This window comes from Salvelinus namaycush, chromosome 38 (assembly GCF_016432855.1).
Source record: "Salvelinus namaycush isolate Seneca chromosome 38, SaNama_1.0, whole genome shotgun sequence".
Taxonomy (NCBI): domain Eukaryota; kingdom Metazoa; phylum Chordata; class Actinopteri; order Salmoniformes; family Salmonidae; genus Salvelinus; species Salvelinus namaycush.
Window position 1 is genome coordinate 16,722,658 of NC_052344.1, and position 26,384 is coordinate 16,749,041.

Below are 26,384 nucleotides of genomic sequence, written 5' to 3' on the forward strand. Positions count from 1 at the left end.
AGCCAGTATAATAAGGTAGGTGGGGTTTGGACTAGCCAGTATAATAAGGTAGGTGGGGGTTGGACTGGGGCAGTATAATAAGGTAGGTGGGGGTTGGACTAGCCAGTATAATAAGGTAGGTGGGGGTTGGACTAGCCAATTTAATAAGGTAGTGGGGGTTGGACTAGCCAGTATAATAAGGTAGGTGGGGGTTGTACTAGCCAGTATAATAAGGTAGGTGAGGGTTGGACTAGCCAGTATAATAAGGTAGGTGGGGTTTGGACTAGCCAGTATAATAAGGTAGGTGGGGGTTGGACTAGCCAGTATAATAAGGTAGGTGGGGTTTGGACTAGCCAGTATAATAAGGTAGGTGGGGTTTGGACTAGCCAGTATAATAAGGTAGGTGGGGGTTGGACTAGCCAGTATAATAAGGTAGGTGGGGGTTGGACTAGCCAGTATAATAAGGTAGGTGGGGTTTGGACTAGCCAGTATAATAAGGTAGGTGGGGTTTGGACTAGCCAGTATAATAAGGTAGGTGGGGTTTGGACTAGCCAGTATAATAAGGTAGGTGGGGGTTGGACTAGCCAGTATAATAAGGTAGGTGGGGGTTGGACTAGCCAGTATAATAAGGTAGGTGGGGGTTGTACTAGCCAGTATAATAAGGTAGGTGAGGGTTGGACTAGCCAGTATAATAAGGTAGGTGGGGTTTGGACTAGCCAGTATAATAAGGTAGGTGGGGTTTGTACTAGCCAGTATAATAAGGTAGGTGGGGTTTGGACTAGCCAGTATAATAAGGTAGGTGGGGTTTGGACTAGCCAGTATAATAAGGTAGGTGGGGTTTGGACTAGCCAGTATAATAAGGTAGGTGGGGGTTGGACTAGCCAGTATAATAAGGTAGGTGGGGGTTGGACTAGCCAGTATAATAAGGTAGGTGGGGGTTGGACTAGCCAGTATAATAAGGTAGGTGGGGTTTGGACTAGCCAGTATAATAAGGTAGGTGGGGGTTGGACTAGCCAGTATAATAAGGTAGGTGGGGGTTGGACTGGGGCAGTATAATAAGGTAGGTGGGGGTTGGACTAGCCAGTATAATAAGGTAGGTGGGGGTTGGACTAGCCAGTATAATAAGGTAGGTGGGGGTTGGACTAGCCAGTATAATAAGGTAGGTGGGGGTTGGACTAGCCAGTATAATAAGGTAGGTGGGGGTTGGACTAGCCAGTATAATAAGGTAGGTGGGGTTTGGACTAGCCAGTATAATAAGGTAGGTGGGGTTTGGACTAGCCAGTATAATAAGGTAGGTGGGGGTTGGACTAGCCGGTATAATAAGGTAGGTGGGGGTTGGACTAGCCAGTATAATAAGGTAGGTGGGGGTTGGACTAGCCGGTATAATAAGGTAGGTGGGGTTTGGACTAGCCAGTATAATAAGGTAGGTGGGGGTTGGACTAGCCAGTATAATAAGGTAGGTGGGGGTTGTACTAGCCAGTATAATAAGGTAGGTGAGGGTTGGACTAGCCAGTATAATAAGGTAGGTGGGGTTTGGACTAGCCAGTATAATAAGGTAGGTGGGGGTTGGACTAGCCAGTATAATAAGGTAGGTGGGGTTTGGACTAGCCAGTATAATAAGGTAGGTGGGGGTTGGACTAGCCAGTATAATAAGGTAGGTGGGGGTTGGACTAGCCAGTATAATAAGGTAGGTGGGGTTTGGACTAGCCAGTATAATAAGGTAGGTGGGGGTTGGACTGGGGCAGTATAATAAGGTAGGTGGGGGTTGGACTAGCCAGTATAATAAGGTAGGTGGGGTTTGGACTAGCCAGTATAATAAGGTAGGTGGGGTTTGGACTAGCCAGTATAATAAGGTAGGTGGGGTTTGGACTAGCCAGTATAATAAGGTAGGTGGGGGTTGGACTAGCCAGTATAATAAGGTAGGTGGGGTTTGGACTAGCCAGTATAATAAGGTAGGTGGGGGTTGGACTAGCCAGTATAATAAGGTAGGTGGGGGTTGGACTAGCCGGTATAATAAGGTAGGTGGGGGTTGGACTAGCCAGTATAATAAGGTAGGTGGGGGTTGGACTAGCCAGTATAATAAGGTAAGTGGGGGTTGGACTAGCCAGTATAATAAGGTAGGTGGGGGTTGGACTAGCCAGTATAATAAGGTAGGTGGGGTTTGGACTAGCCAGTATAATAAGGTAGGTGGGGGTTGGACTAGCCAGTATAATAAGGTAGGTGGGGGTTGGACTAGCCAGTATAATAAGGTAGGTGGGGTTGGACTAGCCAGTATAATAAGGTAGGTGGGGTTTGAACTAGCCAGTATAATAAGGTAGGTGAGGGTTGGACTAGCCAGTATAATAAGGTAGTGGGGGTTGGACTAGCCAGTATAATAAGGTAGGTGGGGGTTGGACTAGCCAGTATAATAAGGTAGGTGGGGTTTGGACTAGCCAGTATAATAAGGTAGGTGAGGGTTGGACTAGCCAGTATAATAAGGTAGGTGGGGTTTGGACTAGCCAGTATAATAAGGTAGGTGGGGTTTGAACTAGCCAGTATAATAAGGTAGGTGGGGTTTGGACTAGCCAGTATAATAAGGTAGGTGGAGTTTGGACTAGCCAGTATAATAAGGTAGGTGGGGGGTTGGACTAGCCAGTATAATAAGGTAGGTGGGGGTTGGACTAGCCAGTATAATAAGGTAGGTGGGGTTTGGACTAGCCAGTATAATACGGTAGGTGGGGTTTGAACTAGCCAGTATAATAAGGTAGGTGGGGTTTGGACTAGCCAGTATAATAAGGTAGGTGGAGTTTGGACTAGCCAGTATAATAAGGTAGGTGGGGGTTGGACTGGGGCAGTATAATAAGGTAGGTGGGGGTTGGACTGGGGCAGTATAATAAGGTAGGTGGGGTTTGAACTAGCCAGTATAATAAGGTAGGTGGGGTTTGGACTAGCCGGTATAATAAGGTAGGTGGGGGTTGGACTAGCCAGTATAATAAGGTAGGTGGGGGTTGGACTAGCCAGTATAATAAGGTAGGTGGGGGTTGGACTAGCCAGTATAATAAGGTAGGTGGGGTTTGGACTAGCCAGTATAATAAGGTAGGTGGGGTTTGAACTAGCCAGTATAATAAGGTAGGTGGGGTTTGAACTGATTGAATATGTTCACATGTTTATTAGTTCACATCACAGGAGGTTGGTGGCACCTTAATTGGGGAGGACAGGCTCGTGGTAATGACTGGAGTGGAATCAGTGGAGTGGTATGATGCCATTCCATTGACTCCGTTCCGTACATTATTATGAGCCGTCCCCACAGCAGCTTCCTGTGGTTCACATGTTTAGTTGAGCTTGTTTCAGCCCAGAAGCCCCATAAGAACACTAGACACATTTACAACATAATGAGAGTGGATTTATAAAGCACTACACTCACCAGCTATCAGCTGGCCCTCCAACACTGCTTCCAGCAGCATCTGGTCTTCCAACCGGGACCAACCATGCTTTGGTTCAAGGGCAAGCCAGCAGTGGGATGCAGGGTGCTATGCTGCTGGCAGTAGACTGCTGACATAATAGTTATAAAGTTGTGTTGCAGCCCTGTTTGTGTGGCAGTGGTAAGCTACATGACTTGAGTTTACATGGGCTCTGGAGACCACTGATCTTTTCAAACAGTTCTGTCCCTTTAAACGGCCATAACATCCACATTTTGACCTTCAAGAAATTGTATTTTCATTCATTGATAAAATGTGCTGGATAGAGAGCAAGAATGACTTTCCGTTAACGACACATTGCTACTAGTGATAAAGTTGCAGATGGATTCTATAAGGTTATATTCCCAGATAATACAATTCAAGACACTGAGCCACACTTTATGGAACCACTTCTTCCCATAGTAAAATGGCAATACTCTACAATACTGTCTGTATACATTGCATGGCACATCTGAAGTGAATCAATAGCAAATATCATAGTCGAGACAAGATAATATTCCAACACTTAGAACAGCTATTTCGATTTGTTAATAGGCCTATTCTTCTACGTAATACATTGTTCTTCAGCATGGTTTTCTCCAGGGTTGCCGAGGACACTATGATTGGCAGCCTGCTCTAGACCTCTATACAGAGTAGTCCTACATGGCTCTGATCTCTACCTCTCTGATTCTATCACAACAGTCATTCATTACAGCTACAAGATTTCTTCTTTACCTTCAACTTAGTCACATTTAATGTGGTGTCAGTGGTGGAGCATCACTCTCTGTTCAGCTGTTGTCTTCCAGTACGGACAAGTCTAAATGGGATCCATGGGACGTCCCAACTCTGATGTCACCCCGTTGAAGATTAGATTTAAAATGGTTACGGTAAGGTCCATTAAGGTGGCTCAGCAAGCCAGACAGTTCTCATGGCCCATGCTCACCCACTGTAAACAGTCTTACAATGATGAGTCCAATGAAGAGCAAAGAGTGGAACACAAGTCAAGAAGGAATCCACAGTTCAGGTACATGTGGTCCAGAGGTGAGTTTGACACAATAAAGATGACAGCTCTGTTTGATCAGACGTCTGAACAATCCAATGCTGTAGCCTAGCGGTCATGTGTTGGTTCACCGTTTCCCAAACTCGGTCCTGGGGACCTCAAGCAACTGATTAAAATGTTCAAAGCTTGACGATTAGTTCATTATTTTAATCAGTTGGGTCAAATGCTGGGGCAAATACCAAAACGTGCACCCCTTGGGGTTCCCAGGACCGAGTTTGGGAAACGCTGAGTTAATTCGTGTTTTTCTATGCTAGGGCCTTGAATGGTGAGACAGAATCTCATGTTCTTTTTCACAAACAAAACATTCCTCTTATGACTTGGTAATATGTTTTATTGTCACATACACTGGATAGGTGCAGTGAAATGTGTTGTTTTAACAGGGTCAGCCATAGTAGTACAGCGCCTCTGGAGCAAATCAGGGTTAAGTGCCTTGCTCAGGGGGCACAACGGCAGACTTTTTTTCACCTTGTCGGCTCAGGTATTCAAACCAGCGACCTTTCTGTTACTGACCCAATGCTCTAACAGCTACGCTATCTGCCGCCCATAAAGCTATCGGCCTACTGTGTCCACTCAGTAACGGATTTCATTTCATAAAACAATATGAAGTCTTCCATCTGTTGTTGCCAATATCAAGGTCATGCCTGGATGAGAAAGGGTCCGTAGGGGTTGGTCTTTACTAAGTGGGTTCTCTTGGAGTGGATGTGTCTCCTCCTTTCATTCATTCGTCTTTTTCTCGTTTTCTCGTTCTGTTCTTCCCAACAGCAGTAGCTCTCCTTTCCACCTCCAGAGTGACAGGTATGAAGCTGGAACGTTGTGTTACATTATCTTTACCTCTGATGGGCACCGACACCTGTGAACAAAGAACACAACTAGATTTACCAATGGCAACGTAAGCATATGGATACTGATCCCATGAAAGTATATCAGATAATTCACAAAAAGCACACACACCTTTGTACAGTATTTGACTGTTTATATGGAATTACCCGTCTCTGTGAGGAGAGAAGAGAGGTTAGCATTGGTAATGTCACTATGAATACCACTAGAGCTTCTGTACTTGTAGTAACAGAGACACACCAGTGGGTGGCAGTAGTGAGGAAAAGTCACCAATCAGTAGTAAGGTAATGACATCCTTATCTAAATGGCTCAGAGACCTCCTTTATAAACATAGTTAATCAGTGGACTGACACATACATTACTGCAACAGAACAATTAATCACTTTGCCAAAATGAGACTCAGTCATTGTGTTCTCTCTCTCTCCTTATAGCTGATTACGTGAAGTCATACATCTTGAAAGCAGAGCCTACTAGACTTGAATGTGTGCCCAATTGAGTCTCTCTCTCTCTCTCTCTCTCTCTCTCTCTCTCTCTCTCTCTCTCTCTCTCTCTCATAGCTGATAATTGCATCCTCGCTCTGTTCCATGGCGTTCTCCTGCACTACCAGGCAGCCCTAGCCGATGCTGATCCAGTTCATGTGATTCATCTAGACAGACTGACAGCCAAGCTGTGTAAACAGCCATTAGTGATTCATGACTCGGTAAATTCTCTCCCTTTATCTTCCGTCTTATTTTCTACATCTCCTTTCCATTTCTTTTCATCTCTCTCTTTTTTCTTTTCCTTCCCCCCTTCTTGTCATTTTAGCCATTCTCTTTGACTCTGCCATCTTGTTTTCTTATCTGCCTCTCTCATTCTCACACTTTCTCTCTCTCTCTCTCTGACTCACCAATTCCCAATCCCATTGGTAATAACAGTAAGCAGGTTTTATGTGAGAAGCAGTTAAAATATGTTAATTGGTGGTGGCTCGGGTGTGTGAAATTATGCTGAAAATATTTGCATAAAAAGGGACGAAATATCAATGTCTATGGTGCGGGATGTGGGGTTTTCACAGCAGGATACAGTTGTTACCTTTGATACACACCCACCCCATGCTCTGGGCTTTGGAGGAGGGGGTTGATGAGAAGTGTGTATTTATTAGCCTAAATACATTAAAGCCAAAGATACAGGAGGGTCTGGAGGAGAGGGGGCTCAGACTTCAGTGACAGAGGTTCTGTTATTCTGTGCAACAGTGTTCTTCACTCATGGTCCCGGAGAGCCAAAGGGTGTGCAGGTGTTTGGTCCAGCCCAGCACTAACACATCAGTATGGTGCTGCCCTTCAGAGACAGGTAGACACCCTGTGGTCCCCAGGAGCAGGATTGAAGAGCATTGCTCTATGACCTTACACAGACCTGAACTGCCACACATATCACTTTGTGAGAGCCTCTGTATGGCATGCTCACATGAGGAAAGTCCACAGCTCGTATTCACAAAGCATCTCAGGGTAGGAGTACTGATCTAGAATCAGGTAACCCCTCTCCAGGTAACCTTATTCATAATGACCTAAAATCACAAACTGATCTTAGATTAAGTGTTGTCCTTACTATCCAGCAGCTCATCAGCCATCAGCCCATCCTGACGGTTTCCCAGGACGAAGGCCAGGAAGGAAGTATCAGGGCGTCCATGATGCCCTGATAGCCAGGAGTAGGCCCAGCGCACGGAACACGCTCCCAGGGTGTACTTGTCTGTCTGCTCCCCACACATCCTCTTCACCTCATCACTGTCCCAGCCGTCTGTTAGATCATACAGCCCAGAATCAGGCACGTACCTGGGAGAAGGGAGGAGGGAGGGAGGAGGAGGGAGGGAGAAAGGAAGAGGAGTGAGAGAAAGGGGGAGGGAGGGAGGGAGTGAGAGAAAGGGGGAAATTACAGAAAAGAGAGAGTAAAGGAGAAATACAGAAATATGGAGGGAGAAAGAGAGAGAAAGAGACAAAGAGAGATAGAGTTAGCTTAACCCATACCATATCAACGCAGCATTCTAAATTCATCCGCTGAAGTCGCTCCTCTCCCCTCCCCCTGAAGTCTTTCCTCTCCTCTCCGCTTGTAGTCTTTCCTCCCCTCCCCCTGTAGCCTTTCCTCTCCAATGTAGACTCTCCTCTCCTCCTCCCTGTAGTCTCTCCTCCTCCCAGTGTAGTCTCTCCTCTCCTCCTCCCCCTGTAGTTTTTCCTCTCCAATGTAGACTCTTCTCTCCCCCTCCACTTGTAGTTTCTCCTCTCCCCCTCCCCTGTAGTTCTCTCCTCGCCTCCCCCTGTGTCTCTCTCTCTCCCCCTCCCGTGCAGTCTCCCCTCTCTCTCCTCCTCCTGTAGCTCCTCCTCTCCTCCTCCCCCTGTAGTCTCTCCTCTCCTCCTCCCCCTGTAGTCTCTCTTCCTCTCCCCTCTCCCCCCTGTAGTCTCTCCTCTCCCTGAAGTCTCTCCTCCTCTCCCTGTAGGTCTCTCTCTCTCCCCCTCCCCTGTAGTCTCTCCTCTCCTCCTCCTCTGTAGTCTCTCCTCTCCTCCTCCCCCTGTAGTCTCTCCTCTCCTCCTCCCCCTGTAGTCCTCTCCCTCCTCTCCCTGTAGTCTCGCCTCCTCTCCTCCTCCCCCTGTAGTCTCTCCTCTCCTCCTCCCCCAGTAGTCTCTCCTCCCCTTGTAGTCTCTCCTCTCCCCCTGTAGTCTCTCCTCTCCTCCTTCCTCTGTAGTCTCTCCTCCTCCCCTTGTAGTCTCTCCTCCTCTCCTCCTCCCCTTGTAGTCCTTTCCCTTCTCTCCCTCCCCCTTGTATTCCCCTCTCCACTCCTCCCCCCAGTTATCTCTCCCCTCCCCTTGTAAGTCTCCCTCTATCTCTCCTCTCCTCCTCCTGTAGTCTCTCCTCTCCTCCTCTCCCCATGTAGTCTCTCATCCGTCTCTCCTTCTCTTCTCCTCTCCTTCTCCTGTAGTCTCTCCTCCCCCCTGTAGTCCCTCTCATCTCCTCTCCGCTCTACCTCACACTCACCGTAAGTAGTCTCGTTCTCCCTCAGTCCCCTGTCATCTCTCTCCTCGCTCCTCTTGTCTCTCTCCTTCTCCTCTCCTGTGAGTCTCTCCTTCTCTCCCCCTTCTCTCCTCATCCTCCTCCCCCCCGTAGCTCCTTCCTCCTTCCTTGCTCTCCCTCCCCCTGCACTCCTCTCACTCACTAGTCTCTTCTCACTTCCCTTACCTAGTCCCCAGTTTTCTCCTCCTTCCTGTGCTCTCCCCCTGTCTCTCATGCCTCTCCCTGAGTCTCTCCCACTTTCTTGTAGTCTCTCCTCTCTCCTCCCTGTAGCTTTTCCTCTTCTCCTCGCTACTCCCGTACTCTCCTTCCGCCCCGCTATCTCCTCTTCCTCCTGAGTCCTCTCCCTATCCTCTGTCTCTCTCGCTCCCTTCCTCTCTAAGTCTCCTATCTGCCTCTAGATTGCCTCTCATGTACCTTCCTCTCCTAGTCTCTCCCGCTCCTCTCCCTTAGTCGCTCCATCCCTGCCCCTTTTCCTCTCCCGCACTGTTAGTCCCTCCCCTCCCAGTCCTCCTCCCTGTCCCTCACTCTCTCCCCATATTCTCATCCTCCCCCCTAGTCTTCTCCTCTCCTCTAGTAGTCTTCTCGCTCCTCTCCCCCCCTCAGTCTCTCTCTCCTCCTACTCCTTAGTCTCTTCTCCCTCTCCCCTCGACCCTCTTCTCTCTCTCCCCCTCTCTCCCCAACTTCTCCTCCCTGCTGCGCTCACCTCACTACCTGCCCCTGTCAGATCTCCCTCATTCCTCGCTCCCCCCGTTAAGTCTCTCTCCTCTCCTATCCCTGTAGTTCTCCTCCTCCCTACACTCGCCGTAGGGTCTCTTCCTCCCCCCCCCCTGTAGTCATCTTCTTCTCCCCTCGTCTCCTCTCGTAACCCCTCTCTCAGCACACCTGTAGTGTCTCCTGCTCTCCTCTTCCCCCTGTCGTCTCCATCTTCTCGATCCTCTGCGTCTCTTCTCCTCTCCCCTCGTAGTCCCTCCCTCTCCTCCTTCCCTATGTAGTCTCCCTGCCTCCTCTCCTCGTTCTTCCTTTCTCCTCCCGTCTCTCCTCTCTCCCTTCATCTCCATCTCCTCTCTCCCACTGTCAGTCTCTCTCCTCCTCCTTTCCTCTCTCCTTCCCGTCCTCTCTCCTCTCTCCCGTATCTCTTGCCTCTCCCTTAGTCTCTCTCTCGCTCTCCTGCTATCCTCTCTCCCTCTCCTCTCTCCATGTCCAGCCTCTCTCCCTCCCCCCCTGTCTCTCCTCAGTCTCTCTCTCCTCCTTCACTCGTCTCAGTTCCCTCTCCTCCTCCCCTTAGTCTCTCTCCTCTCCTCCTTCGCAAGTCTTCCATCCGTCTCCTCCCTAGTCGTCTCTCCTTCTTCCCCTGTCTCCCCTCTTCCACACGCCCTAAGTCTCTCCTCTCCTCTCACTGCTGAATCTCTCTCTCCTCTCCCTGTAGTCCTCTCTTCTCTCTCCTCCTTATCTTCCTCTTCGCTCTCCCAGTCCTCTCCTCCTCATCACACCCTGTAGTCTCAAATAAATCACCTCTCTTCCCTCTCCTTCCCCCGTAGTCTCTCTCTCTCCTCCGCCCCATCGTGCTCTTCTCTCCTCGGCAGTTCTCCTCGTCCCTGTATCCTCTCCTCTCCTCGTCCCCTCTTCCTCCCCCTGGTCTCTCCTCTCTCCTGTCTCTCCTCCTCCCTGTACTCCCCTTCCTCTCTCCCCATGTCTCTCCTCTCTCCCTTCTCTCTCTTCTTCTTCTTCCCCTTAGGTCTCTCCTCTTCTCCCCCCCCTACGTCTCTCCTCTCCTCCTCTCCTGTTCTCTTCTCTCCTCCTCCCCTGTCTCTCTCTTTCCTATCTCTCTCCCACTGTATCTCTCTCTCTCCTCTCTCCCCTCCTTCTCTTCTCCTCTCTACGTCCTCTCCTCTCCTGTGCCGCACCTGTGCTCCTCCTCCATCCTCCTTGCCCCCCCTAGTCTCCCTCTCCTCCTTCCCGTATCTCCTCCTTCTCCGTAGTCTCGTCCTCCTCTCCACAATCCCCGTAGTCCTCTCCTCTCCCCCTGTCCTCTTTGTAGTCTCCTCTCCCGTGTATTTCCTCTCCCCTTGATATCTCGTCCTCTCCTTGCATCCTCCGCTCCCTGTTCTCTCCCTCTCCCCTCTACATCCTTTCCATGTTAGTCTCTCTCCTCCCCTCTGTAGTCTTTCCTCATTCTCCTCCCCCTGTCTCTACTTCTCCCCCCGTACTCTTCTCCTCCTCCCACTCTAGTCCTTCCTCTTACCTCTCCCCTGAGGTCCTTCTCCTCTTCCGTAGTCTCTCCTCTCTTGCTGTATTCTCTGCCTCTCCCTCTCTCCCAATCCTCTCCTCTTGTCCCTCCACCATCCTCTCTCCTCCTCTCCCTCTCTACCTTTCTCGTAAAAAATGAAAGTCCTATCTGCTCCCGCCTCCCGCAAGTTCTCGTTTGTGCAGTCTCTGTCCTCTCCCTCCTCCCCTGTGTTTTCTCCCTTGCTCCAAAAACTCTGTCTCTTCTTCTCTCCCCTCTCCCTCTGCATCTCCGCTCTCTCCTCCTACCTCGTATAGTCCTCGCCCTCCTCTCCTGTATCTCTCCTCCTCTACTGTAGTCTCTTCTTCCCTCCTCCTCCCTCTGTTCTCTTCTCTAGTCTCTCCACCCTCCTTAGTTCTCCTCCCCTTCTCATGTGCTCTCGCTCTCCTCCTCCTCCTGTAGTCTCTCCTCCTCTCCTCCCCCATAGTTTCTCATCCTCTCCTCCCCTAGTCTCCCTCTCCTTCTACCCCTGTAGTCCTTCCTCTCCCCCTCCCCTACATCTCTCCTCTCCTCCTACTCCTGTAGTCTCTTCTCTCCTCTCCCCCTGTAGTCTCTCTTCCTCTCTCCTCCCCCCTTAGTCTCTCTCTCCTTCTCCCCCTGTAGTCTCTCCTCTCCTCCTCCCCCTGTAGTCTCTCCTCTCCTCCTCCACCCTCCCTCTCCGTAGTCTCTCCTGTCATCCTATCCCTGTAGTCTCTCCTCCCTCCCCCCCGTAGTCCCTCCTCTCCTCCTCCCCCTGTCGTCTCTCCCTCTCCACCTTCCCTTGTAGTCCTCTCCTCCTCCCCTGTAGTATCTCTCCGCTCCTCCTCCCCTGTAGTCTCTCCTTCTCTCCTGCAGTCTCTGCCTCTCCCCCTGTAGTCTCTCCTCTCCTCCTTCCCCCTGTAGTCTCTCCTCCTCCCCCTGTAGTCCTCCTTCCCATCTTCTCCCCTCCCCCTGTACTCTCCTTCTCCCCCTGTAGTCTCTCATCTCCTCCTCCCCTGTAGTCTCTCCCTACCTCCTCCCCCTGTAGTCCTCTCCTCCTCCCCGGTAGTCTCTCCTCCTCTCCTCCGCCCCTGTATCTCTCTTGTCCTCTCCTGTAGTCTCTCCTCTCCCCCTGTAGTCTCCTCCTCTCCTCCTCTCCCTGTAGTCTCTCCTCCGCCCCTGTAGTCTCTCCTCCTCTCACTGTAGTCTCTCTCCTCCTCCCCTGTAGTCTCTCCTCTCCTCCCCCATAGTTTCTCATCCTCTCCTCCCCCTAGTCTCTCCTCTCCTTCTTACACCCTGTAGGTCTCTTCCTCCCCCTCCCCTACAGTCTCTCCTCTCCTCCTACTCCTGTAGTCTCTCTCTCCTCTCCCCCTTAGTCTCTCTTCCCCTCTCCTCCCCTGTATTCCCCTCTCCCCTTCCTCTCCTTCTCCCCCTGTAGTCTCTCTCTCCTCCTCTCCCCCTGTTAGTCTCTCCTCTCCTCTCCCCCTCTCCTCCTCCCCCCCCCGTAGTCTCTCTCTCCTCCTTCCACTGTAGTCTCTCTCCTCCCCCCGTATCTCTCCTCTTCTCACTCCGCCCTAGTCTCTCCTCTCCACCTTCCCTTGTAGTCTCTCCTCCTCCCCCTGTAGTATTTCCTCTCCTCCTTCCGTAGTTCCTCTCCTTCTCTCTCCTGCAGTCTCTCCTCTCCCTGTAGTCTCTCCTCTCTCCTTCCCTTGTAGTCTCTCCTCCTCCCCTGTAGTCTTTCCTCTTCTCCTCCCCCTGTACTCTCCTTCTCCCCCTGTAGTCTCTCATCTCCTCCTCCCACTGTCGTCTCTCCCTACCTCCTCCCCCTGTAGTCTCTCCTCCTTCCCCGGTAGTCTCTCCTCCTCCTCCGCCCCTGTATCGTCTCTTGTCCTCTCCTGTAGTCTCTCCTCTCCCCCTGTAGGTTCTCTCCTCTCCTCCTCTCCCTGTAGTCCTCTCCTCCGCCCCTGTAGTCTCTCCTCCTCTCACTGTATCCTCTCCTCCTCCCTGTATCTCTCCTCCTCTCCTCCCCCATAGTTTCTCATCCCTCTCCTCCCCCTAGTCTCTCCTCTCCTTCTACCCCTGTAGGTCTCTCCTCTCCCCCTCCCCTACAGTCTCTCCTCTCCTCCTACTCCTGTAGTCTCTCTCTCCTCTCCCCCTGTAGTCCTCTCTTCTCCTCTTCCTCCCCCTGTAGTCTCTTCTCTCTCCTTCTCCCCCTGTAGTCTCTTCCTCTCCTCCCTCCCCCTCCGTAGTCTCTCACTCTCCTCCTCCCCCCGCCCGTAGTCTCTCCTCCTCTCCTCCGCCCCTGTAGTCTCTTGTCCCTTCCCTGTAGTCTCTCCTCTCCCCCTGTAGTCTCTCCTCTCCTCCTTCTCCCTGTAGTCCTCTCCTCCGCCCCTGTAGTCTCTCCCTCCTCTCACTTTAGTCTCTCCTCCTCCTCCCGTTTAGTCCTCTCCTCCTCTCCTCCCCCATAGTTTCTCATCCTCTCCTCCCCCTAGTCTCTCTCTCCTTCTACTACCCCTGTAGGTCTCTCCTCTCCCCTCCCTACAGTCTCTCCTCTCCTCCTATCCTGTAGTCTCTTCTCTCCTCTCCCCCTGTAGTCTCTCTTCTCTCTCCTCTCCCCTGTAGTCTCTCCTCTCCTCTCTCCCTGTAGTCTCTCCTCTCCTCCTCCCCCTGTAGTCTCTCTCCTCCACTCCTCCCCCCCCCGTAGTCTCTCCTCTCCTCCTTCCACTGTAGTCTCTCCTCTCCCCCCGTAGTTCTCTCCTCTCCTCCTCCCCTGTAGTCTCTCTCCTCTCCACCTTCCCTTGTGTCTCTCCTCCTCCCCCTGTAGTATTTCCTCTCCTCCTTCCCCTGTAGTCTTCCTCTCTCTCCCTGCAGTCCTCTCCCTCCCCGTAGTCTTCCTCTCCTCTTCCCTGTAGTCTCTCTCTCCTCCCCCCTGTAGTCTTTCCTCTTCTCCTCCCCTGTACTCCTCCTTCTCCCCCTGTAGTCTCTCATCTCCTCCTCCCACTGTAGTCTCTCCCTACCTCCTCCCCCTGTAGTCTCTCCTCCTTCCTATCCCGCGTAGTCTCGTTCCTCCTCTCCTCCGCCCCTGTAGTCTCTTGTCCTCTCCCTGTAGTCTCTCCTCCTCTCCCTGTAGTCTCTCCTCCCCCATAGTCTCTCCTCTCCTCCTCCCCCTGTAGTCTTTCCTCTCCAATGTAGACTCTTCTCTCCCCCTCCACTTGTAGTCTCTCCTCTCCCCCTCCCCTGTAGTCTCTCCTCGCCTCCCCCTGTAGTCTCTCCTCTCCCCCTCCCCTGCAGTCTCCCCTCTCCTCCTCCTCCTGTAGTCTCTCCTCTCCTCCTCCCCCTGTAGTCTCTCCTCTCCTCCTCCCCCTGTAGTCTCTCTTCCTCTCCTCCTCCCCCTGTAGTCTCTCCTCTCCCTGAAGTCTCTCCTCCTCTCCCTGTAGGTCTCTCCTCTCCCCCTCCCCTGTAGTCTCTCCTCTCCTCCTCCTCCTGTAGTCTCTCCTCTCCTCCTCCCCCTGTAGTCTCTCCTCTCCTCCTCCCCCTGTAGTCCTTCCTCCTCTCCCTGTAGTCTCGCCTCCTCTCCTCCTCCCCCTGTAGTCTCTCCTCTCCTCCTCCCCCAGTAGTCTCTCCTCCCCCTGTAGTCTCTCCTCCTTCCCCGGTAGTCTCTCCTCCTCTCCTCCGCCCCTGTAGTCTCTTGTCCTCTCCCTGTAGTCTCTCCTCTCCCCCTGTAGTCTCTCCTCTCCTCCTCTCCCTGTAGTCTCTCCTCCGCCCCTGTAGTCTCTCCTCCTCTCACTGTAGTCTCTCCTCCTCCCCTGTAGTCTCTCCTCCTCTCCTCCCCCATAGTTTCTCATCCTCTCCTCCCCCTAGTCTCTCCTCTCCTTCTACCCCTGTAGGTCTCTCCTCTCCCCCTCCCCTACAGTCTCTCCTCTCCTCCTACTCCTGTAGTCTCTTCTCTCCTCTCCCCCTGTAGTCTCTCTTCCTCTCTCCTCCCCCTGTAGTCTCTCCTCTCCTTCTCCCCCTGTAGTCTCTCCTCTCCTCCTCCCCCTGTAGTCTCTCCTCTCCTCCTCCCCCCCGTAGTCTCTCCTCTCCTCCTTCCACTGTAGTCTCTCCTCCTCCCCCCGTAGTCTCTCCTCTCCTCCTCCCCCTGTAGTCTCTCCTCTCCACCTTCCCTTGTAGTCTCTCCTCCTCCCCCTGTAGTATTTCCTCTCCTCCTTCCCCTGTAGTCTCTCCTTCTCTCCCTGCAGTCTCTCCTCTCCCCTGTAGTCTCTCCTCTCCTCCTTCCCTTGTAGTCTCTCCTCCTCCCCCTGTAGTCTTTCCTCTTCTCCTCCCCCTGTACTCTCCTTCTCCCCCTGTAGTCTCTCATCTCCTCCTCCCACTGTAGTCTCTCCCTACCTCCTCCCCCTGTAGTCTCTCCTCCTTCCCCGGTAGTCTCTCCTCCTCTCCTCCGCCCCTGTAGTCTCTTGTCCTCTCCCTGTAGTCTCTCCTCCTCTCCCTGTAGTCTCTCCTCCCCCATAGTCTCTCCTCTCCTTCTACCCCTGTAGGTCTCTCCTCTCCTCCTCCCCCTGTAGTCTCTCCTCTCCTCCTCCCCCTGTAGTCTCTCCTCCTTCCCCTGTAGTCTCTCCTCCTCTCCTCCTTCCCCTGTAGACTCTCTTCTCCTCTTCTCCCCCTGTAGTCTCTCCTCTCCTCCCCCTGTAGCCTCTCCTCCTCCCCCTGTAGTCTCTCCTACTCTCCTCCTTCCCCTGTAGTCTCTCCTCCTCCCCCTGTAGTCTCTCCTCTCCTCCTCCCCCTGTAGTTTCTCCTCTCCCCCTGTAGTCTCTCCTCTCCTCCTTCCACTGTAGTCTTTCCTCCTTCCACTGTAGTCTCTCCTCCTTCCCCTGTAGTCTCTCCTCCTCTCCTCCTCCCCCTATAGTCTCTCCTCTCCTCTCCTCCCCCTGTAGTCTCTCCTCTCCCCCTGTAGTCTCTCCTCTCCTCTCCTCCCCATGTAGTCTCTCCTCTCCCCCAGTAGTCTCTCCTCTCCCCCAGTAGTCTCTCCTCTTCTCCTCCCCCTGTAGTCTCTCTTCTCTCCTCCCCCCCCTGTAGTCTCTCTTCTCTCCTCCCCCCACCTGTAGTCTCTCTTCTCTCCTCCTCCCCCTGTAGTCTCTCCTTTCCTATTCCCGCTGTAGTCTTTCTCTTCCTCCCCCTGTAGTCTCTCCTCCTTCCCCGGTAGTCTCTCCTCCTCTCCTCCGCCCCTGTAGTCTCTTGTCCTCTCCCTGTAGTCTCTCCTCTCCCCCTGTAGTCTCTCCTCTCCTCCTCTCCCTGTAGTCTCTCCTCCGCCCCTGTAGTCTCTCCTCCTCTCACTGTAGTCTCTCCTCCTCCCCTGTAGTCTCTCCTCCTCTCCTCCCCCATAGTTTCTCATCCTCTCCTCCCCCTAGTCTCTCCTCTCCTTCTACCCCTGTATGTCTCTCCTCTCCCCCTCCCCTACAGTCTCTCCTCTCCTCCTACTCCTGTAGTCTCTTCTCTCCTCTCCCCCTGTAGTCTCTCTTCCTCTCTCCTCCCCCTGTAGTCTCTCCTCTCCTTCTCCCCCTGTAGTCTCTCCTCTCCTCCTCCCCCTGTAGTCTCTCCTCTCCTCCTCCCCCCCCCGTAGTCTCTCCTCTCCTCCTTCCACTGTAGTCTCTCCTCCTCCCCCCGTAGTCTCTCCTCTCCTCCTCCCCCTGTAGTCTCTCCTCTCCACCTTCCCTTGTAGTCTCTCCTCCTCCCCCTGTAGTATTTCCTCTCCTCCTTCCCCTGTAGTCTCTCCTTCTCTCCCTGCAGTCTCTCCTCTCCCCTGTAGTCTCTCCTCTCCTCCTTCCCTTGTAGTCTCTCCTCCTCCCCCTGTAGTCTTTCCTCTTCTCCTCCCCCTGTACTCTCCTTCTCCCCCTGTAGTCTCTCATCTCCTCCTCCCACTGTAGTCTCTCCCTACCTCCTCCCCCTGTAGTCTCTCCTCCTTCCCCGGTAGTCTCTCCTCCTCTCCTCCGCCCCTGTAGTCTCTTGTCCTCTCCCTGTAGTCTCTCCTCCTCTCCCTGTAGTCTCTCCTCCCCCATAGTCTCTCCTCTCCTTCTACCCCTGTAGGTCTCTCCTCTCCTCCTCCTCCTGTAGTCTCTCCTCTCCTCCTCCCCCTGTAGTCTCTCCTCTCCCCCAGTAGTCTCTCCTCTCCCCCAGTAGTCTCTCCTCTCCCCCAGTAGTCTCTCCTCCTCCCCCTGTAGACTCTCTTCTCCTCTTCTCCCCCTGTAGTCTCTCCTCTCCTCCCCCTGTAGCCTCTCCTCCTCCCCCTGTAGTCTCTCCTACTCTCCTCCTTCCCCTGTAGTCTCTCCGCCTCCCCCTGTAGTCTCTCCTCTCCTCCTCCCCCTGTAGTTTCTCCTCTCCCCCTGTAGTCTCTCCTCTCCTCCTTCCACTGTAGTCTTTCCTCCTTCCACTGTAGTCTCTCCTCCTTCCCCTGTAGTCTCTCCTCCTCTCCTCCTCCCCCTATAGTCTCTCTTCTCCTCTCCTCCCCCTGTAGTCTCTCCTCTCCCCCTGTAGTCTCTCTTCTCCTCTCCTCCCCATGTAGTCTCTCCTCTCCCCCAGTAGTCTCTCCTCTCCCCCAGTAGTCTCTCCTCTTCTCCTCCCCCTGTAGTCTCTCTTCTCTCCTCCCCCCCTGTAGTCTCTCTTCTCTCCTCCCCCCACCTGTAGTCTCTCTTCTCTCCTCCTCCCCCTGTAGTCTCTCCTTTCCTATTCCCGCTGTAGTCTCTCTCTGCCTCCACCTGTAGTCTCTCCTCCTCCTCCTGTAGTCTCTCCTCCCCTCCTCCCCCTGTAGTCTCTCCTCCCCTCGTAGTCTCTCCTCCTCCCCCTGTAATCTCTCGTCCCCTCCTCCCCTCCTCCCCCTTTAGTCTCTCCTCCTCCCCCTGTAATCTCTCGTCCCCTCCCCTCTTCCCCTCTGTAGTCTCTCCTGTCCCCCACCCCTGTAATCTCTCCTGCCCCCTCCCCCTGTAATCTCTCCTCTCCTCCGTTCACTGTCTGATTGATTCCCTCTCGTGACCACTGCAGCTCCTCATGGACACAAACAGTACACACACCCACTCCAGCCAGAGACACTGGGGCTGTCTTCAATTCAATTCACTTGTTCAGAGCATGTGACAATAACACAGAGATGCAACACAGAGATGTCAGTGCAGGCTGTGGTAGCAGATCAATAAGAGTAATGTCAGAGTCCCACACAGTCACAGCAGCAGAGTCGTGGAAGGGTACATTGCTGTCAGAGGCTAAGCTAAAGAGACAGAGAGAGAGATAAATAGATAGATTTAAGAGACACACAATCTCAGGAAATGAAAGAGCAGCCCTCTCTTTCTCTCCATTCCTCTCTCTCTTTCTCTCCATTCCTCTCTCTCTCTTTCTCTCTAGCCCTCTCTCTCTCTTTCTCTCCAGCCCTCTCTCTCTCTCTCTTTCTCTCCAGCCCTCTCTCTCTCTTTCTCTCCAGCCCTCTCTCTCTCTTTCTCTCCAGCCCTCTCTCTCTCTCCAGCCCTCTCTTTCTCTCCAGCCCTTTCTCTCTCTCCAGCCCTCTCTCTCCATTCCTCTCTCTCTCTTTCTCTCCAGCCCTCTCTCTCTCTTTCTCTCCAGCCCTCTCTCTCCATCCCTCTCTCTCTCTTTCTCTCCAGCCCTCTCTCTCTCTTTCTCTCCAGCCCTCTCTCTCTCTCTTTCTCTCCAGCCCTCTCTCTCCAGCCCTCTCTCTCCAGCCCTCTCTCTCTCTCTTTCTCTCCAGCCCTCTCTCTCCATCCCTCTCTCTCTCTTTCTCTCCAGCCCTCTCTCTCCAGCCCTCTCTCTCCAGCCCTCTCTCTCTCTCTTTCTCTCCAGCCCTCTCTCTCCATCCCTCTCTCTCTCTTTCTCTCCAGCCCTCTCTCTCCAGCCCTCTCTCTCTCTTTCTCTCCAGCCCTCTCTCTCCAGCCCTCTCTCTCTCTTTCTCTCCAGCCCTCTCTCCAGCCCTCTCTCTCTCTCTTTCTCTCCAGCCCTCTCTCTCCATCCCTCTCTCTCTCTTTCTCTCCAGCCCTCTCTCTCTCTTTCTCTCCAGCCCTCTCTCTCCAGCCCTTTCTCTCTCTCCAGCCCTCTCTCTCCATTCCTCTCTCTCTCTTTCTCTCCAGCCCTCTCTCTCTCTCTTTCTCTCCAGCCCTCTCTCTCCATCCCTCTCTCTCTCTTTCTCTCCAGCCCTCTCTCTCCAGCCCTCTCTCTCTCTCTTTCTCTCCAGCCCTCTCTCTCCATTCCTCTCTCTCTCTCTTTCTCTCACAGAATCTCAGGAAATGACAGAGTATCACAGAAGCAATATTTGTGACCTGTTGCCACAAGAAAAGGGAACCGGTAAAGAAAAAACACCATTGTAAATACAACCCATATTTAATTTTATTTATTTTCCCCTTTGTACTTAACTATTTTCACATTGCTACAACACTGTATATAGACATAACATGATATTTGAAATGTGTCTATTCCTTTCAAACTTTCGTGAGTGTAATATTTTTCACTGTTCATTTATTGTTTATTTCACTCTTGTTTTGTTATCTATTTCACCTGCTTTGGCAATGTTAACATATGTTCCCCAATAAAGCCCTTTGAATTGAAATGAATTCAATTGAAAAGGGCGGAGAGGAACTGGAGAAAGTGAGAAAGAGAGACACTCCCCACTGTGTTTCTGTTCTCTCCTAACATGTGGTTTCCTGTTAGTCTGGAGTTAAACAGGACATGTGGTTTCCTGTTAGTCTGGAGTTAAACAGGACATGTGGTTTCCTGTTCCTCTGGAGTTAAACAGGACATGTGGTTTCCTGTTCCTCTGGAGTTAAACAGGACATGTGGTTTCCTGTTAGTCTGGAGTTAAACAGGACATGTGGTTTCCTGTTCCTCTGGAGTTAAACAGGACATGTGGTTTCCTGTTCCTCTGGAGTTAAACAGGACATGTGGTTTCCTGTTCCTCTGGAGTTAAACAGGACATGTGGTTTCCTGTTAGTCTGGAGTTAAACAGGACATGTGGTTTCCTGTTAGTCTGGAGTTAAACAGGACATGTGGTTTCCTGTTAGTCTGGAGTTAAACAGGACATGTGGTTTCCTGTTAGTCTGGAGTTAAACAGGACATGTGGTTTCCTGTTAGTCTGGAGTTAAACAGGACATGTGGTTTCCTGTTAGTCTGGAGTTAAACAGGACATGTGGTTTCCTGTTAGTCTGGAGTTAAACAGGACATGTGGTTTCCTGTTCATCTGGAGTTAAACAGGACATGTGGTTTCCTGTTCCTCTGGAGTTAAACAGGACATGTGGTTTCCTGTTAGTCTGGAGTTAAACAGGACATGTGGTTTCCTGTTCATCTGGAGTTAAACAGGACATGTGGTTTCCTGTTCCTCTGGAGTTAAACAGGACATGTGGTTTCCTGTTCCTCTGAAGTTAAACAGGACGTTAGCGCTGCATCAGACTCCGGCAGTGATGATCCACATTGCTAATCACTGTTCTCTGTTCTGAGTTCCTCTCATTTTCAACGAAGATCTTATTAATAGGTGCTGTGTGTGAGAGAGCGTTGGATTGGATGCTCTGCATTTGACTACGGTCCTCTCACTTCCAGACCTTTTCATGAATAACACAATACAGTCCTGAGGTGGTCTTATAGCTTGGATCCAGACTGAGAGGAGGGCAGTCATTCTAACTCTGCACTCATCATAAATAATACAACATATTTACCCGTTCACTTCCTCTTGCAGTGAGCCAGGGAGATGCAGAGTGAGGAGAGAGCATGAGATCCTACAGATGTCGGATCTTAATTTGATCACTTTTGTGATCAATTTTCCTGCACCACAGGAAATGCAGATGAGCCTCGTGATTTACAAAAGTCCCTGAAAATCCACACGAACACACGTTTATATTAACAGTATGGCACTTTTCATGTAGCCTACTTTTGGCCAGCTAATAGCCTAACCAGCAAACAGGCAACATCAAATGTTCAAATCCTGTTGTTGCAGAATTATTTTACTGTGACAATACAGGTTAAGATCCTACATCTGTAATGAACAAGAAGCCTAAAGTTTAAGTCTCCAGCAAACATTGAATAGGTCAATTAATGAGCCACTGACGCCACCATGGGGCACTCTGTTCACAACGTTGACATCAGCAAACCTCTCGCCCACACATTGCCATACACGTGGTCTGCGGTTGTGAGGCCGTTTGGACGTACTGCCAAATTTTCTAAACCGATTTTGGATGCGGCTTGTGTGAGGGATGGTGGGGTGGGGGAGGGATGATTGGTTCAGGGCTCCATTCGCACTCAGAGCTCTCTCTATGAACAAAGATATAAACGCAACATGCAACAATTTAATAGATTTGACTGAGTTACAGTTTATATAATGAAATCAGTCAATTGAAATAAATTCATTAGGCCCTAATCAATGAAAAATGGGCATCAGGATCTCGTTGTGGTATTTCTGTGCATTCAAATTGCCATTGATAAAATTAAATTGTGCTTGTTGTCCATATTTAATTCTTGCCTGCCCATACCATAACCCCACCGCCACCATGGGGCACTCTGTTCACAACGTTGACATCAGCAAACCTCTCGCCCACACAACGTCATACACATGGTCTGCGGTTGTGAGGCTGGTTGGACGTATTGCCAAATTCTCTAAAACGATGTTGGAGGCGGCTTATGGTAGAGAAATGAACATTCAATTATCTGGAAACTGCTCTGATGAACATTCCTGCAGTCAGCATGCCAATTGCATGCTCACTCAAAACATCTATGACATTGTGTTGTGTGACAAAACTGCACATTTTAGAGTAGCCTTTTATTCTCCCCAGCACAAGGCGCACCTGTGTAATGACCATGCTGTTTAATCAGCTTCTTGATATGCCACACCTGTCAGGTGGATGGATTATCTTGACAAAGGAGAAATGTAAACAAATGTAAACAAATTTGTGCTCAGCATTTGAGAGAAATAAGCTTTTGTGCGTATGGAACATTTTGGGGATCTTTTATTTCAACTCATGAAACATGTGACCAACACTTTACATGTTGTGTTTATATTTTTGTTCAGTGTATACATCCTTCTCTATCTCTAGATCTTCACCTCTCCCTCCTCTCTACTCCCTGCCTCTCTCTTTCCTTGTCTTTTCTTCCTTTCTCCCCATCTTTCTCTCTTGTCATCCTCTCTCTTTCTCTCCCCCTCTCATGTGTTGCCAGCATCGAATGTGGATTTAGTGTTCGTCTGCCGATCTTTCTGCATATCCCAGCTCTCCCTGTTCACCGTATAATATATACCCTTGCCTCTGCTTTGAGGTTAGATAGCAAGAGAACAAGCCATTACCACATATTGCATACTATGTTTTCAGGTCGTTTCTGAAGATTCTCTAACCTTCTCTCGTTGAAAGTTACGAGTCTGTCCTTGTTCTCTCTCTTTCTCCTAACTCCCCTTCCATCTTTTTATTACCTATTTCTGTCTCTCTCTCTATCTCTCTTCTCCTCCTCCCAGCTGATAGCTGTAGAGGCCTGGGGAGGGGAGGAGTCAGAGTCTGGACCTTTCAGTCCTCGTCTCCATCCTCCCTCCAACTGTTGCTGCTTCTCCTCAACACAGACAGACAGTTCCTTAATCACAACTAATTACAGTCCCAGTTCTCCGCCCTTTCACTCCACGGCTGCTTAATGTCTTGATTGAGGCTGGCTGGTTGGATGTGATTGAGGCTGGCTGGCTGATTATGATTGAGGCTGACTGGCTGGTTGTGATTGAGGCTGGCTGGTTGGTTGTGATTGAGGCTGGCTGGTTGGTTGTGATTGAGGCTGGCTGGTTGGTTGTGATTGAGGCTGGCTGGTTGGTTGTGATTGAGGCTGGCTGGCTGGTTGTGATTGAGGATGGCTGGCTGGTTGGTTGTGATTGAGGCTGGCTGGCTGGTTGGTTGTGTTTGAAGCTGGCTGGCTGGCTGGTTGTGATTGAGGCTGGCTGGCTGGTTGTGATTGAGGCTGGCTGGCTGGTTGGTTGTGATTGAGGCTGGCTGGCTGGTTGGTTGTGATTGAGGCTGGCTGGCTGGTTGGTTGGTTGTGATTGAGGCTGGCTGGTTGGTTGTGATTGAGGCTGGCTGGTTGGTTGTGATTGAGGCTGGTTGGTTGTGATTGAGGCTGGCTGGCTGGTTGTGATTGAGGCTGGCTGGCTGGTTGTGATTGAGGATGGCTGGCTGGTTGGTTGTGATTGAGGCTGGCTGGTTGGTTGTGATTGAGGCTGGTTGGTTGTGATTGAGGCTGGCTGGTTGGTTGTGATTGAGGCTGGCTGGTTGGTTGTGATTGAGGCTGGCTGGTTGGTTGTGATTGAGGCTGGCTGGCTGGTTGTGATTGAGGCTGGCTGGTTGGATGTGATTGAGGCTGGCTGGTTGGTTGTGATTGAGGCTGGCTGGTTGTGATTGAAGCTGGCTGGTTGTGATTGAGGCAGGCTGGTTGGTTGTGATTGAGGCTGGCTGGTTGGATGTGATTGAGGCTGGCTGGTTGGTTGTGATTGAGGCTGGCTGGCTGGTTGTGATTGAGGCTGGCTGGCTGGTTGTGATTGAGGATGGCTGGCTGGTTGGTTGTGATTGAGGCTGGCTGGTTGGTTGTGATTGAGGCTGGCTGGTTGGTTGTGATTGAGGCTGGTTGGTTGTGATTGAGGCTGGCTGGCTGGTTGTGATTGAGGCTGGCTGGCTGGTTGTGATTGAGGATGGCTGGCTGGTTGGTTGTGATTGAGGCTGGCTGGTTGGTTGTGATTGAGGCTGGTTGGTTGTGATTGAGGCTGGCTGGTTGGTTGTGATTGAGGCTGGCTGGTTGGTTGTGATTGAGGCTGGCTGGTTGGTTGTGATTGAGGCTGGCTGGCTGGTTGTGATTGAGGCTGGCTGGTTGGATGTGATTGAGGCTGGCTGGTTGGTTGTGATTGAGGCTGGCTGGTTGTGATTGAAGCTGGCTGGTTGTGATTGAGGCAGGCTGGTTGGTTGTGATTGAGGCTGGCTGGTTGGATGTGATTGAGGCTGGCTGGTTGGTTGTGATTGAGGCTGGCTGGCTGGTTGTGATTGAGGCTGGCTGGCTGGTTGTGATTGAGGATGGCTGGCTGGTTGGTTGTGATTGAGGCTGGCTGGTTGGTTGTGATTGAGGCTGGCTGGTTGGTTGTGATTGAGGCTGGTTGGTTGTGATTGAAGCTGGCTGGTTGGATGTGATTGAGGCTGGCTGGTTGGTTGTGATTGAGGCTGGCTGGTTGGTTGTGATTGAGGCTGGTTGGTTGTGATTGAGGCTGGCTGGCTGGTTGTGATTGAGGCTGGCTGGCTGGTTGTGATTGAGGATGGCTGGCTGGTTGGTTGTGATTGAGGCTGGCTGGTTGGTTGTGATTGAGGCTGGTTGGTTGTGATTGAGGCTGGCTGGTTGGTTGTGATTGAGGCTGGCTGGTTGGTTGTGATTGAGGCTGGCTGGCTGGTTGTGATTGAGGCTGGCTGGTTGGATGTGATTGAGGCTGGCTGGTTGGTTGTGATTGAGGCTGGCTGGTTGTGATTGAGGCTGGCTGGTTGTGATTGAGGCTGGCTGGTTGTGATTGAGGCTGGCTGGTTGGATGTGATTGAGGCTGGCTGGTTGGTTGTGATTGAGGCTGGCTGGCTGGTTGTGATTGAGGCTGGCTGGCTGGTTGTGATTGAGGATGGCTGGCTGGTTGTGATTGAGGCTGGCTGGCTGGTTGGTTGTGATTGAGGCTGGCTGGCTGGTTGGTTGTGATTGAGGCTGGCTGGCTGGTTGGTTGGTTGTGATTGAGGCTGGCTGGTTGGTTGTGATTGAGGCTGGCTGGTTGGTTGTGATTGAGGCTGGTTGGTTGTGATTGAGGCTGGCTGGTTGGTTGTGATTGAGGCTGGCTGGTTGGTTGTGATTGAGGCTGGCTGGTTGGTTGTGATTGAGGCTGGCTGGCTGGTTGTGATTGAGGCTGGCTGGTTGGATGTGATTGAGGCTGGCTGGTTGGTTGTGATTGAGGCTGGCTGGTTGTGATTGAAGCTGGCTGGTTGTGATTGAGGCTGGCTGGTTGGTTGTGATTGAGGCTAGCTGGTTGGATGTGATTGAGGCTGGCTGGTTGGTTGTGATTGAGGCTGGCTGGCTGGTTGTGATTGAGGCTGGCTGGCTGGTTGTGATTGAGGCTGGCTGGTTGGTTGTGATTGAGGCTGGCTGGTTGGTTGTGATTGAGGCTGGCTGGTTGGTTGTGATTGAGGCTGGTTGGTTGTGATTGAAGCTGGCTGGTTGGATGTGATTGAGGCTGGCTGGTTGGTTGTGATTGAGGCTGGCTGGTTGGTTGTGATTGAGGCTGGTTGGTTGTGATTGAGGCTGGCTGGCTGGTTGTGATTGAGGCTGGCTGGCTGGTTGTGATTGAGGATGGCTGGCTGGTTGGTTGTGATTGAGGCTGGCTGGTTGGTTGTGATTGAGGCTGGTTGGTTGTGATTGAGGCTGGCTGGTTGGTTGTGATTGAGGCTGGCTGGTTGGTTGTGATTGAGGCTGGCTGGTTGGTTGTGATTGAGGCTGGCTGGCTGGTTGTGATTGAGGCTGGCTGGTTGGATGTGATTGAGGCTGGCTGGTTGGTTGTGATTGAGGCTGGCTGGTTGTGATTGAGGCTGGCTGGTTGTGATTGAGGCTGGCTGGTTGTGATTGAGGCTGGCTGGTTGGATGTGATTGAGGCTGGCTGGTTGGTTGTGATTGAGGCTGGCTGGCTGGTTGTGATTGAGGCTGGCTGGCTGGTTGTGATTGAGGATGGCTGGCTGGTTGGTTGTGATTGAGGCTGGCTGGTTGGTTGTGATTGAGGCTGGCTGGTTGGTTGTGATTGAGGCTGGCTGGTTGTGATTGAAGCTGGCTGGTTGGATGTGATTGAGGCTGGCTGGTTGGTTGTGATTGAGGCTGGCTGGCTGGTTGTGATTGAGGCTGGCTGGCTGGTTGTGATTGAGGATGGCTGGTTGGTTGTGATTGAGGCTGGTTGGTTGGTTGTGATTGAGGCTGGTTGGTTGTGATTGAAGCTGGCTGGTTGGATGTGATTGAGGCTGGCTGGTTGGTTGTGATTGAGGCTGGTTGGTTGGTTGTGATTGAGGCTGGTTGGTTAGTTGTGATTGAGGCTGGTTGGTTGTGATTGAAGCTGGCTGGTTGGTTGTGATTGAGGCTGGTTGGTTGGTTGTGATTGAGGCTGGTTGGTTGTGATTGAAGCTGGCTGGTTGGATGTGATTGAGGCTGGCTGGTTGGTTGTGATTGAGGCTGGCTGGCTGGTTGTGATTGAGGCTGGCTGGCTGGTTGTGATTGAGGATGGCTGGCTGGTTGGTTGTGATTGAGGCTGGCTGGTTGGTTGTGATTGAGGCTGGTTGGTTGTGATTGAGGCTGGCTGGTTGGTTGTGATTGAGGCTGGCTGGTTGGTTGTGATTGAGGCTGGTTGGTTGGTTGTGATTGAGGCTGGTTGGTTGTGATTGAAGCTGGCTGGTTGGTTGTGATTGAGGCTGGTTGGTTGGTTGTGATTGAGGCTGGTTGGTTGTGATTGAGGCTGGCTGGTTGGTTGTGATTGAGGCTGGCTGGTTGGTTGTGATTGAGGCTGGTTGGTTGGTTGTGATTGAGGCTGGTTGGTTGTGATTGAAGCTGGCTGGTTGGATGTGATTGAGGCTGGCTGGTTGGTTGTGATTGAGGCTGGCTGGCTGGTTGTGATTGAGGCTGGCTGGCTGGTTGTGATTGAGGATGGCTGGCTGGTTGGTTGTGATTGAGGCTGGCTGGTTGGTTGTGATTGAGGCTGGTTGGTTGTGATTGAGGCTGGCTGGTTGGTTGTGATTGAGGCTGG

General features: G+C 51.7%; 1 pseudogene; it reads right to left on the reverse strand.

The window, feature by feature from the left end:
- Nucleotides 1-6,877: 6,877 nt before the first annotated feature.
- LOC120031870 overlaps nucleotides 6,878-26,384 on the reverse strand; it is a 59,870-nt pseudogene continuing 40,363 nt past the window's right edge.